Source organism: Cherax quadricarinatus, unplaced genomic scaffold (assembly GCF_038502225.1).
Source record: "Cherax quadricarinatus isolate ZL_2023a unplaced genomic scaffold, ASM3850222v1 Contig1, whole genome shotgun sequence".
Classification (NCBI taxonomy): domain Eukaryota; kingdom Metazoa; phylum Arthropoda; class Malacostraca; order Decapoda; family Parastacidae; genus Cherax; species Cherax quadricarinatus.
Window position 1 is genome coordinate 1,085,001 of NW_027195027.1, and position 15,000 is coordinate 1,100,000.

Below are 15,000 nucleotides of genomic sequence, written 5' to 3' on the forward strand. Positions count from 1 at the left end.
TGGATTCCAAACTGGTGCTGCATACTCCAGTATGGGCCTGACGTAAATGATGTACAGAGTCTTAAATGATTCCTTACTTAGATATCGAAACGCTATCCATAGGTTTGCCAGACACCCATACGCTGCAGCAGTTATCTGATTGATGTGCGCCTCAGGGGATATGCTCGGTGTTATACTCACCCCCAGATCTTTTTTCTTGAGTGAGATTTGCAGTCTTTGGCCACCTAAACTATACTGCCTACGGTCTTGTTTGCCCTTCCCCAATCTTCATGACTTTGCAATTGGTGAGGTTAAATTCCAGGAGCCAGTTGCTGGACCAGGCTTGTAGCCTGTCCAGGTCTCTTTGTAGTCCTGCCTGATCCTCGACAGATTTAATTTTCCTCATTAACTTCACATCATCTGCAAACAAGGACTCTTCTGAGTCTATCCCTTCCTTTACGTCATTCACATATACCAAAAACAGCACAGATCCTAATACTGACCCCTGTGGTACCTCGCTCGTCACAGGTGCCCACTGTGATACCTCGTCACGTACCATGACTCGTTGTTGTCTCCCTGTAAGCTATTCTCTGATCCATTGCAGTGCCTACGTGTGTGTGTGTGTGTGTGTGTGTGTGTGTGTGTGTGTACCGTTCCTTGAGGTTTCTTGTGCTCCTTTAGCTCCTCCAGGTTCCTTCAGCTCCTCCAGGTTCCTTCAGTTCCTTCGGGTTCCTTCAGTTCCTTCGGGTTCCTTCAGGTTCCTCCAGCTTCTCCAAGTTTAATCTTTACAAATCTCCCAACCTAATTTCTCTCTCTCGGTCTTTGCCGAAAGGGCAGGAACGCAGACAGGGCGAGAGGAACGCAGACAGGGCGAGAGGAACGCAGACAGGGCGAGAGGAACGCAGACAGGGCGAGAGGAACGCAGACAGGGCGAGAGGAACGCAGACAGGGCGAGAGGAACGCAGACAGGGCGAGAGGAACGCAGACAGGGCGAGAAGAACGCAGACAGGGCGAGAGGAACGCAGACAGGGCGAGAAGAACGCAGACAGGGCGAGAGGAACGCAGACAGGGCGAGAAGAACGCAGACAGGGCGAGAGGAACGCAGACAGGGCGAGAGGAACGCAGACAGCTGGAGGAACGCAGACAGGGCGAGAGGAAAGCAGACAGGGCGAGAAGAACGCAGACAGGGCGAGAGGAACGCAGACAGGGCGAGAGGAACGCAGACAGGGCGAGAAGAACGCAGACAGGGCATCTGTGCCCCTCAACAAGGGTGCAAAAATACCCTAGATATTTCTAACTTTAAAGTAATGCATATCCACCCTCAGGGTGGCATACCCACCCTCAGGGTGGCATACCCACCCTCAGGGTGGCATACCCACCCTCAGGGTGACATACCCACCCTCAGGGTGACATACCCACCCTCAGGGTGGCATACCCACCCTCAGGGTGACATACCCACCCTCAGGGTGACATACCCACCCTCAGGGTGACATACCCACCCTCAGGGTGACATACCCACCCTCAGGGTGACATACCCACCCTCAGGGTGACACACCCACCCTCAGGGTGACATACACACCCTCAGGGTGACATACCCACCCTCAGGGTGACATACCCACCCTCAGGGTGACATACCCACCCTCAGGGTGACACACCCACCCTCAGGGTGACACACCCACCCTCAGGGTGACATACCCACCCTCAGGGTGACACACCCACCCTCAGGGTGACATACCCACCCTCAGGGTGACATACCCACCCTCAGGGTGACATACCCACCCTCAGGGTGGCATACCCACCCTCAGGGTGACATACCCACCCTCAGGGTGACACACCCACCCTCAGGGTGACACACCCACCCTCAGGGTGACATACCCACCCTCAGGGTGACATACCCACCATCAGGGTGACATACCCACCCCCAGGGTGACATACCCACCCTCAGGGTGACATACCCACCCTCAGGGTGACACACCCACCCTCAGGGTGACATACCCACCCTCAGGGTGACATACCCACCCTCAGGGTGACATACCCACCCTTAGGGTGACATACCCACCCTCAGGGTGACACACCCACCCTCAGGGTGACACACCCACCCTCAGGGTGACACACCCACCCTCAGGGTGACATACCCACCCTCAGGGTGACATACCCACCCTCAGGGTGACATACCCACCCTCAGGGTGACATACCCACCCTCAGGGTGACATACCCACCCTCAGGGTGACATACCCACCCTCAGAGTGACATACCCACCCTCAGGGTGACACACCCACCCTCAGGGTGACATACCCACCCTCAGGGTGACACACCCACCCTCAGGGTGACATACCCACCCTCAGGGTGACATACCCACCCTCAGGGTGACACACCCACCCTCAGGGTGACACACCCACCCTCAGGGTGACATACCCACCCTCAGGGTGACACACCCACCCTCAGGGTGACATACCCACCCTCAGAGTGACATACCCACCCTCAGGGTGACACACCCACCCTCAGGGTGACATACCCACCCTCAGGGTGGCATACCCACCCTAAGGGTGACATACCCACCCTCAGAGTGACATACCCACCCTCAGGGTGACATACCCACCCTCCAGGTATTAATATTCGAGGCAGGAGGTTCCCAAATCAGTGGGACTGGAATAATGTGGACTGGAAGACAGGTTTGACTCTCTCTTGGAAGTGGATTATTCAAAACACGTGTCTGACGACCATTGATGCTCCTGGACCGTCTCTTTTTTGACGCTCTAAACGCCTGAGTTGGATTCCGGGTGATGTGGAATCCAAATTATTGCGCACCGAAGACAATTTGACTTCCCTAAGCCTTTTTAACTCTGAAATCAGTGATTTTTTTGTTTTTTTTCAAAGAATTATTGATTTTTGACTTTCCTTTAACTCCTCGTTGAATCCAGTTTTAAGTAACATTTTTAAGTAACTTAAAAATCAGAGAGGTTACGTAAAGTAACCCAAATCCCCTAAATTTTTTCTAAGTTCCCAGCATTAAATTCTGACAAGAAAAGCCAAGTAAATTCTGGTCCGGGAATTCCAAATTCTGGTCTGGCGTGTCCTCTCAGGAGCGGCTGGGCTAACCTCTGATTACCAGCTCTGATTACCAACGCCAGGCCAATCAGATCCACTTTGCTTCCCACTCCCACTGTGGGGTAAAGTGGGGAAAAAAGATTTCTGCCACTGGAATAAATACCCACAGTGGGTTTTTTTGTAACAGGCTTGATTCCTTTTAGGTAATTGCATGGTTAAGGTAATTAAGGCAGATGGTGTAATTATTGGGTATATTATATGATAGGCAGCTGGTACTTAATTTCGCCCAGAGAGGCGTAAAGTCGGGTGGTAAAAGTATATAGTATAGTGTGTCAGGTACGTGAGCTGGGGTGGCACGGACGGGTGTACGCGGGAGGCATCTAAAATGAAGTTTCGTACGTGAGGCAGCCTTTTTTTAAGGACTGTTGTACGTAGAAAGCTCGCAAGGACTAGCGTACGTGAGATATAAATGGTAAGAAGCGTACGTGAGACAGCTGGCAAGAAACGTACGTGAAAAACAGCTAATAATTGTACGTGAGACAGCTGGTAAGAAGCGTACGTGAGACAGCTGGTAAGAAGCGTACGTGAGACAGCTGGTAAGAAGCATACGTGAGACAGCTGGTAAGAAGCGTACGTGAGACAGCTGGTAAGAAGCGTACGTGAGACAGCTGGTAAGAAGCATACGTGAGACAGCTGGTAAGAAGCGTACGTGAGACAGCTGGAAAGAAACGTACGTGAAGCAGATAGCTGGTAAGAACAGTAGTTCGTGAGACAGGTGGACAGGTTATGCCTGTATATAAACCGCTGGATACAACTTAAGGCCCGTCTATTCAACTCCTCAAGGACCACTTCCTGGAGATCAATCATTATCTTGCAAGCCTGTCAAACCCTACCCAAAATATATCTTCAATTCCAGACATTAAATGGAAGAATGCAACAAGGACTGCAGTTGCAGAGTCTATGGAAAGGCTGGAAGACCAGTCCCACGACAACAGAATTATTAAATCTATGCAGTAAGTTGAGAGTGCTGAACTTAGTGAGGAACGAGGACCTGGTCCGCGACGTAATGGTGTCGAAGACTGTCTCAGTCCACAACATATTGGAGGTTTAGACATGAACGGTGGACTCAGACATAGAGGTGATTAATCACAAGGGCGACTTCAGCAAATTTAGTTAGATGAATATTTATTGGGACCAAATCAATGGCGACCTTAATGAAATAGGTTGGGAAGGTTTGATTATCTCTGATTTCAAACATTGGTAATTGATATTTAGCTCACATATGTAACTGTAGAGTAAAGGAGGAGATCCAGGTAGAGAGAGAACACCTGGGTGAGAGGAGAGAGAACACCTGGGTGAGAGGAGAGAAATATCTTTACTGTCATCTAGTGTAAACATGAAGGCAGTAGATGGAAAGAAGGGAACAGATAAGACGAGAAGAGGAAGAGATGTGTTGTAGGAGAGTGGTAGTGTACCTGAGAAAGAGAGAGAGAGAGAGAGAGAGAGAGAGAGAGAGAGAAAGAGAGTTCCTTCTACAAGCAACACTATGGACAACAAATCTTGCCAGACGCAGCAGACTCTCTGAAGCATGAAGCAAAACTCTGGTTAGGAAAGTGGAGAACACTGAGCTTAAAGTGATTGCTTCATACCGAGTCCAAGAGAGGCAGAGGCAGTAAAATCTAGGGCAAAACCACATCCAATATTGGGCCTTAAAGTAGATTAAACACTCAGTGACGAATTACTTAAGTCACAATACGACTCTGTGTTTACTGAACCATACACCAGTGATGGTCGACGACCCTCACGATTTTTTTTTGTACGCGAGACTTGATACGCTGCCGATGTATTCGCAGTTTTTGATGTGCGTCTTCCCAGTTGAAGAAGCCGTCGACAACATGTCCATACACTCTGAAACTCCCTATTCATCAAAAATATCCAGAAACCATTATTTTATGCATGGCGGAGGATTGGGTCACATGTGCCATGTCAGTCATTAAAAACCGCCGATACTGCTCCACTTAGCAAAGATGGCACTAAAGCAACTGCCAAAAAATCTGTAGACCACTAGCACTTCAGACGTCAAAATCTTTGAACAAGTTCTAAGAAGAAAGATTACGAGTTACGTGTAATAGCAATAATTGCATGATCCAGAATAACATGGGTTTATACCAGGTTACTTCTGTTTTAAACAGTTGCTGGATCAACTTGACACTGTCCTGGATACTCCAGACAAGATCAATGATGGTGTTGTATACGGTAACTTTTCAAAACCCTTCAACCAGTGTGACCATGGTGTGATAGCACACAAAATTTGTGCTAAAGGAATAGCTGGAAAAGTGGGCTGATGGATAGTTAACTTATCGAATAGATCCCAGATAGTAGTAAACAGTGTAGTCGGAGGCTGCCACAGTGAAAAGCTCTGTTCCTCAAGGCAAAGCAATCTCCTTTCTGTGTCTTATTCTTATTTTCGACATCGGAAAGACATGAATTATGTCAGTGTAGCATCTTATTCTGATAACACCATAGTCTTGCCGAGTTACCATCTGGAAAAGACCCCCGGCCGGGACAGCACCGGCGTACCTCCTACTACTGCTACTACCAGAGTCTCTACGAGAGTGACTTCCAGAAGGTAGCAAATTAAAGCCGATATAAACAGTCTTCCAGTGGGCCTCAGACGACAACTGACAGAATACAGGACAAACTAAAATCCTTCAAGAAAGAATTCCATGTGCGAGATTTAGGAGTGATAATGCAAAAGGATCTTACATGAGTAAATAACTAAAAGGCTAGAAGTAGAGTATAATCAAGTCACTTGGTCTCTGCAGGCTGGAGTACTGCTCTATACTGATGCCCACCTTGACGGCAGGACAGATTGCTGACCTGAAAAATGTAAACACAGCTTCTAGTACCCGTATACACTTAATTGAATATCTGAACTACTGCGAACGTTTTATGCTGTTTGAATTGTACCCCTTGAAACATAGGCGAGAAAGGTACATCATAGTGTGAGTAGAAGTAGCAAGATATATCTGTTATCCCGCGTATTTATGAGACAAAAAACACACCAGCAATCCTATCATGTAAAACAATTACAGGTTTCCGTTGCATACTCGGCAGGACGGAAGTACTACTGCTGCCTCTGCACGTGACTGAAGAAGCCTGCTGTGTAGGCGAAACGTTTCAACAATAAAGAGACCCAACTGTTGTACATGTGTCTTAATCTTCAACTTGTCGGTATTCTATACCATTTTCAGCAGTGTTGCTGATGTTGCAGATGACAGTTCTGCTGCTGCTGCTGCTGCTGCTGCTGGGGGAGGGGACTGATCCCATGCTTGCACACCTCAACCGCTTCACATGAAAGCAAGAAACTTGGCAAACAGGGTAAAGTACCTTAAATAAAAGGCAGGGACTCGACCAGTGCACTGAGAGAGAACTATAGCGTCAGAGGTCCACGACTCATCAACGCCCTCATTACCAACTAGTCTCTTCTCACGAAATCGTAGTGACACGATTGCAAACAAATCAGGGAACGGGTGGGGACTCGAACCTATGGCAAGTAAGTCGTGAAACTCACAGGCCGGCTGGCTCAGTGGTTAACGCACTGGCCTCTTGAGTTCTAGAATTCACCAGGATTGGGTTCAGATCTCACCCGTTCCCTGAGTCAATAAATCTCTGTCTTAAAGACAGAATTTCGTTTCTCATATCAGTTCCTGACCAGACCACAGACCGGACCACAGACCAGCCAAGCAGTGGGTCCTACAGTGACCACGAGCCACCAGACCACAGACCAGCCAAGCTGTGGGTCCTGCAGTGACCACAAGCGACCAAACCACAGACCAGCCAAGCTGTGGGTCCTACAGTGACCACGAGCCACCAGACCACAGACCAGCTTCCCGCTGGTCCTGAAGGGACAGAAAGAAATAAAATAGCGGCGAGCGACAGTGTTTCACCCAATAAAGTTGTGCAATAAGCACCATTCACAGAACACAAAGCCTGGTAACACAGTTACCCTGGGTCACTGGGGGCGAAACGTTGATTCCTATCACGTGTTCCCAAAATTAGGCCTTTTCAATGTGGACCTTTGATTCGTTGCAATGGTGGAGATTAAATTCCTGTGCTGTTATGACTCCGGTACCAGGCAGGCAACGTCAGTACCAGGCAGGCAACGTCAGTACCAGGCAGGCAACGTCAGTACCAGGCAGGCAACGTCAGTACCAGGCAGGCAACGTCAGTACCAGGCAGGCAACGTCAATACCAGGCAGGCAATGTCAGTACCAGGCAGGCAACGTCAATACCAGGCAGGCAATGTCAGTACCAGGCAGGCAACGTCAATACCATGCAGGCAACGTCAGTACCAGGCAGGCAACGTCAATACCAGGCAGGCAACGTCAATACCAGGCAGGCAACAATACCAGTCTGGCTACAACTTTGTCCTGGCCGGAACTCCCAAACACTGCTTAGTACCGAGTGAATATTGGAAAAAAACAGGGAGATCTAATTTCATACAACACACACACACACACACACACACACACACCTATCCTACCTACCTTCCTACCTACCTTCCTACCTAATAGGTAAGAGTGACACTAAGAAACTATTCCTTATGCACCAGAAATGCCAAGAAAACTCTTCTCGTCTGCTACATTACAAACTCCTAGCATCAGAGACGGACATACATTATTATTGCTTATAACTTAGGTTGCCTGGTCACAGACCGGGCCGCGGGGGCGTTGACCCCCGGAACTCTCTCCAGGTAAACTCCAGGTATGTCTGTAAATCTCACTGATGAGAATTCATAAAAGCTGATTGCCTTGGATTCTCAAGCAATTCCACACTTGATTGTGTGGAAATCAGAAATTTGGTACTTGTATGTTTTGATGCAAATATCCCATCCCATTTCAGACCACATACAAGTCAGAAATCCCCCCAGTACTCAGATCTCACACCAATCAGACCAGAAATCCCCTCAGTACTCAGATCCCACACCAGTCAGACTAGAAATCCACTCAGTACTCAGATCCCACACCAGACCAGAAATCCCCTCAGTACTCAGATCCCACACCAATCAGACCAGAAATCCCCTCAGTACTCAGATCCCACACCAATCAGACCAGAAATCCCCTCAGTACTCAGATCCCACACCAATCAGACTAGAAATCCCTCAGTACTCAGATCCCACACCAGTCAGACTAGAAATCCCCTCAGTACTCAGATCCCACACCAGACCAGAAATCCCCTCAGTACTCAGATCCTACACCAATCAGACCAGAAATCCCCTCAGTACTCAGATCCCACACCAATCAGACTAGAAATCCCCTCAGTACTCAGATCCCACACCAATCAGACCAGAAATCCCCTCAGTACTCAGATCCCACACCAATCAGACTAGAAATCCCCTCAGTACTCAGATCCCACACCAATCAGACTAGAAATCCCCTCAGTACTCAGATCCCACACCAATCAGACCAGAAATCCCCTCAGTACTCAGATCCCACACCAATCAGACCAGAAATCCCCTCAGTACTCAGATCCCACACCAATCAGACTAGAAATCCCCTCAGTACTCAGATCCCACACCAATCAGACCAGAAATCCCCTCAGTACTCAGATCCCACACCAATCAGACCAGAAATCCCCTTAGTACTCAGATCCCACACCAATCAGACCAGAAATCCCCTCAGTACTCAGATCCTACACCAATCAGACCAGAAATCCCCTCAGTACTCAGATCCCACACCAATCAGACCAGAAATCCCCTCAGTACTCAGATCCCACACCAATCAGACCAGAAATCCCCTCAGTACTCAGATCCCACACCAATCAGACTAGAAATCCCCTCAGTACTCAGATCCCACACCAATCAGACCAGAAATCCCCTCAGTACTCAGATCCCACACCAATCAGACCAGAAATCCCCGCAGTACTCAGATCCCACACCAATCAGACTAGAAAATGTCATGCTGGAGAAGTGCCTGTACTCAGACAAAAAAAAAAAAAAGTCAATGAAAAAGTGGGAGAGGGAGCAAGAGACAGTGAGCTACCATGAGAGGGATTTGTGTGGGGAAGAGTAGCAGACATTTTGGGAAATGTGGCTTCTAGCGCTGGTGACATGGGTGATGGGGTTGATGTGTAGCCTGGTGTGGGTGTGTGGTCTGGTATGGGTGATGGGGAGGGTGTGTGGTCTGGTATGGGTGATGGGGAGGGTGTGTGGTCTGGTATGGGTGATGGGGAGGGTGTGTGGTCTGGTATGGGTGATGGGGAGGGTGTGTGGTCTGGTATGGGTGATGGGGAGGGTGTGTGGTCTGGTATGGGTGATGGGGAGGGTGTGTGGTCTGGTATGGGTGATGGGGAGGGTGTGTGGTCTGGTATGGGTGATGGGGAGGGTGTGTGGTCTGGTATGGGTGATGGGGAGGGTGTGTGGTCTGGTATGGGTGATGGGGAGGGTGTGTGGTCTGGTATGGGTGATGGGGAGGGTGTGTGGTCTGGTATGGGTGATGGGGAGGGTGTGTGGTCTGGTATGGATGATGGGGAGGGTGTGTGGTCTGGTATGGGTGATGGGGAGGGTGTGTGGTCTGGTATGGGTGATGGGGAGGGTGTGTGGTCTGGTATGGATGATGGGGAGGGTGTGTGGTCTGGTATGGGTGATGGGGAGGGTGTGTGGTCTGGTATGGGTGATGGGGAGGGTGTGTGGTCTGGTATGGATGATGGGGAGGGTGTGTGGTCTGGTATGGGTGATGGGGAGGGTGTGTGGTCTGGTATGGGTGATGGGGAGGGTGTGTGGTCTGGTATGGGTGATGGGGAGGGTGTGTGGTCTGGTATGGGATGATGGGGAGGGTGTGTGGTCTGGTATGGGGGCCGGGGTGGGTGTGTGGTCTGGTATGGGTGATGGGGAGGGTGTGTGGTCTGGTATGGGTGATGGGGAGGGTGTGTGGTCTGGTATGGGTGATGGGGAGGGTGTGTGGTCTGGTATGGGTGATGAGGAGGATGTGTGGTCTGGTATGGGTGATGGGGAGGGTGTGTGGTCTGGTATGGATGATGGGGAGGGTGTGTGGTCTGGTATGGGTGATGGGGAGGGTGTGTGGTCTGGTATGGGTGATGGGGAGGGTGTGTGGTCTGGTATGGGTGATGGGGAGGGTGTATGATCTGGTATGGGTGATGGGGAGGGTGTATGGTCTGGTATGGGTGATGGGGAGGGTGTGTGGTCTGGTATGGGTAATGGGGAGGGTGTATGGTCTGGTATGGGTGATGGGGAGGGTGTATGGTCTGGTATGGGTGATGGGGAGGGTGTATGGTCTGGTATGGGTGATGGTGAGGGTGTATGGTCTGGTATGGGTGATGGGGAGGGTGTATGGTCTGGTATGGGTGATGGGGAGGGTGTGTGGTCTGGTATGGTGTTGGTGTGTAGCCTAGTAATGGAGATGGGAAGGAACTGTAGCTCTCTCTCTCTCTCTCTCTCTCTCTCTCTCTCTCTCTCTCTCTCTCTCTCTCTCTCTCTCTCTCTCTCTCTTACCCCCTATACAACCATACATAGAATCATTTGCATACCACAACCTCCGTCTGGTCTTCCTAAACATCCCTCTCAATACTGCTTCTATCCAGACAAATTTTATCCTGGCCGAATTTTAAATTGAGATTTTTTTTCCCAACAAACCGGCCGTATCCCACCAAGGCAGGGTGGCCCAAAAAGAAAAACGAAAGTTTCTCTTTTTAAATTTAGTAATTTATACGGGAGAAGGGGTTACTAGCCCCTTGCTCCCGGAATTTTAGTCGCCTCTTACAACACACATGGCTTACGGAGGAAGAATTCTGTTCCACTTCCCCATGGAGATAAGAGGAAATAAACAAGAACAAGAACTAGTAAGAAAATAGAAAACCCAGAGGGATGTGTATATATACATATATATGCTTGTACATGCACGTGTAGTGTGACCTAAGTGTAAGTAGAAGTACGTCTTGCTACTTCTACTTAAATTGAGATATTCTTGCATAATTGTGCTAATTTCTTGACTACGAATGCCAAAATAAGTTATTGATATAGTATGACAGGGTTAATATATACCTTTACTGTCCAGGATTCCACCCATAGCATCCTGGTACCTATTTACTGTTAGGTGAACAGAGAAGAGAGGTATGAGTTGCCTTTTCTATCACAGGACACGAGATAGGTATCTATTTGCTGCTAGGTGAATAGGGACAGCAGGTGTAAGGAAACACAACCTTAAGTATTAACACACGGGTACCTATTTACTGCTAGGTAAGCAGGGATAACGTGTAGGGAAGCTTGTCCATAGGTACCTATTTACTGCTAAGTAAGCAGGGATTACGTGTAGGGAAGCTGGTCCATAGGTGTGGCTTTCCTTATACAGCCCCAAGCAGGTACCTATTTACTGCTAGGTAAACCGACAGGTTGATAAATTAGTATCTTTGAGGAAACGTTTCGCCCACACAATGGCTTCATCAGTCCTATGGTGAGGATCATAAGTTTGAGGTAATCAGTCTAATTACATCGATTCCAGACTCAGGGACTGATAACCTCCAACTCCTTCTGATCATCACCATTCTTCTTTGTATAGGACTGAAGCCACTGTGGGGCGAAACGTTTCCTCAATAAAGATACCCAAGAGTTGCACAGGTGTCTTAAGTTATCATTTCCACTATGTCCAGAATCGAACCTTGTTCCTTCAGCTATGAACAAAGGCCCTATGACTGAAAGAAGAGCCGCTATAACGTACCCTTAGGTCTCTCCCTGCCCTGGGATCGAACCCTCATCCCTTGGGTTATGAGCACCCCTGTCACCTTCCTCTCATTCCACACACCCAGCACGTAGACTAACTTCCTCGATCCAAATTCCAGACTCCAACTGAAATTCTTTTCTCACTGGAGACTTCAGGATGTTGCTCATGATATGAGAAGGAGTTTGGTCTTCTGAAGTTAGATTCTGAAGGATTTCGTCTCTGTGCTGAAGCCTTTAGGATACTGTGAAGGTTTGGTGTACCTTGTGTATGGTGTGTATGAGATGTGTATAGTATAGTGATACCCATACAAGGAACTACCATAACTACCATGATAGGAGGCTGAGGGACTGCATGACCACCTGTCAAGGCTAAGGGACTGCATGACCACCACCTGTCAAGGCTGAGGGACTGCATGACCACCACCTGTCAAGGCTGAGGGACTGCATGACCACCACCTGTCAAGGCTGAGGGACTGCATGACCCACCTGTCAAGGCTGAGGGACTGCATGACCACCTGTCAAGGTTGAGGGACTGCATGATGACCACCTGTTAAGGTTGAGGGACTGCATGACCACCTGTCAAGGCTGAGGGACTGCATGATGACCACCTGTCAAGGCTGAGGGACTGCATGATGATCTGTCAAGGCTGAGGGACTGCATGACCACCAGTCAAGGCTGAGGGACTGCATGACCACCTTCTGTCAAGGCTGAGGGACTGACCACCACCTCTCAGGGCTGAGGGACTGACCACCACCTGTCAGGGCTGAGGGACTGATCACTTCCTGTCAAGGCTGAGGTGATATGGGTACCTGATGCACCCACACCACTGTATCTCCTAGGACCAAGGTAACACACCCAGCTTGGCTGAGTGCTTAGTTCTTGTAGGATTTTGTGGTCCTGTGGGTTAGAGCGTCATGTGGTTTTCGCTCACCATGAGGCGGGCCAGTACAACATGGGTTCGAATCCTTGGCTAGTCGCACTGTTGTTATTGATCAATACCGCTCGCTCGGGCCACCCTGCCTTGGTGGGAATCGGTATCTTTATCCCATCAATCCCGGTGTGATAATCACAACTGGCTCTTCCTCAAAAAAAAAAAATATATATATATATATATATATATATATATATATATATATATATATATATATATATATATATATATATATATATATATGTATATATATATATATATATATATATATATATATATATATATATATATATATATAGTGGTGGTGATGGTGGTAGAAGAGAACGGGAAAAGAGAGAGAGAGAGAGAGAGAGAGAGAGAGAGAGAGAGAGAGAGAGAGAGTCTTCAACTTACCTCTCTCTCTCTCCTCCTTCATGCCAGTCTTCTGATAAAACAAATTGGATTAGTATCCTAAACCTACTTGAAATAAATTTGGGGAAATTCGAAAGTTTTACGTGGGCGTGTAGTGTGGGCGTGTTTGTCAGGGCGTGTAGTGTGGGCGTGTGTGTCAGGGCGTGTAGTGTGGGCTTGAGGTAGTGAAGGTGGATAACTAGAACATTCAGAACAAGAGGACACGGAAAGGAACACTTAGTTAACTGGACACTCCTCTTAGTAACTCTGAGTTTCATGTTCCAGGAGAACTGAGTGCCTCTGAGTGGCCACTGAGTGCCTCTGAGTGGCCACTGAGTGCCTCTGAGTGGCCACTGAGTGCCTCTGAGTGGCCACTGAGTGCCTCTGAGTGGCCACTGAGTGCCTCTGAGTGGCCACTGAGTGCCTCTGAGTGGCCACTGAGTGCCTCTGAGTGGCCACTGAGTGCCTCTGAGTGGCCACTGAGTGCCTCTGAGTGGCCACTGAGTGCCTCTGAGTGGCCACTGAGTGCCTCTGAGTGGCCACTGAGTGCCTCTGAGTGGCCACTGAGTGCCTCTGAGTGGCCACTGAGTGCCTCTGAGTGGCCACTGAGTGCCTCTGAGTGGCCACTGAGTGCCTCTGAGTGGCCACTAGGCGTTGTTAGTTTCAAGTGCCTTCATACCTCTAAGCTTCCTCTCGCCCCAGGATTGAACTCTGGTCCTTCTCTTGTGAGCCTAAACCAATACTACTGGTCCTAGGCCATCACAGGCGTAAATTTTCAGGGAGGTATCCCTCCTGACACGAGGAAAGGGATACCAGAGAGCTGTATCCCCTCACAGGGGACACACAGCACTATCTTCCCTCGTAAACATATGGGCAGACCTTCCCCCTTCACCATATGCTGATGAGGGGAGATTTGACCCCTCCCTTCTCCCCTCTTTCTAATCATTCCCTGCCTCTATCCTCCCCATTTATCCCTATTTTCCATTTCCCAAAGGGCATTCTCCCTAGTCTGGAATACAAACAGCTGACGTATTATGTGGGTTGGATAATCCTGTTTGCCGTAAGGGAATGGTGGATTAATACTGCAACACGTGATGGGTTTGCCTTAGGATGGATCTGTTATGGTTAAGTTGGGTAGGATGGGGATGGGTCAGCCATGTGGCTGACGGGGGTAGGATGAGTCAGATATGTGGCTGACGGGGGTAGGATGGGTCAGATATGTGGCTGACGGGGGTAGGATGGGTCAGATATGGGGCTGACGGGGGTAGGATGGGTCAGATATGGGGGCTGACGGGGGTAGGATGGGTCAGATATGTGGCTGACGGGGATAGGATGGGTCAGCCATGTGGCGTCACACACACACACACACACACACACACACACACACACACACACACACGAGATACAGAAGTCATGAAATGTCTGTTGAATAGACTTGACCGTTTGACGGCCATTAACGGTAACAGAGGGTTACGGATAGCTATTGTTGCCTGTTGATAACGTTAATTGAGTCTTACTGATAACTGTTAACAGCTGTTAATAACGGCAGCTGAGGTTTACCAATGTCTGTTAACGGTATCTGAGGGCTACTGACACCTGTTGATATTGTCTGAGGATATCGTCAAACATTCCACTATGGTTGAGTACCAGTAACTATGTGGGTATAAGTATAACCAGAATATTTAAGGGAGTCGAGGGGTAAGCCAGCGGAAGGCCTCGGTCAGATGACCATAAGCTTCAACGGCGGGTCATCAACGAAGACCCGTGTCGGTAAACACTTGTCCTGTTTCCTGACAAACCTAACCTAACAGAACCTAACGTAACCTAACCTAACAGAACCTAACCTAACGTAACCTAACCTAACCTAACCTAACCTAACCTAACAGAACCTAACCTAACGTAACCTAACCTAACA

General features: G+C 48.9%; 1 protein-coding gene across 1 annotated transcript in view; it reads right to left on the reverse strand.

Moving 5' to 3' along the window:
• The window catches only part of LOC128704519 (protein O-mannosyl-transferase TMTC2), a 642,699-nt gene that overhangs the window by 519,736 nt on the left and 107,963 nt on the right, over nucleotides 1-15,000 (reverse strand). The gene's annotated exons all lie outside the window — the stretch shown is intronic.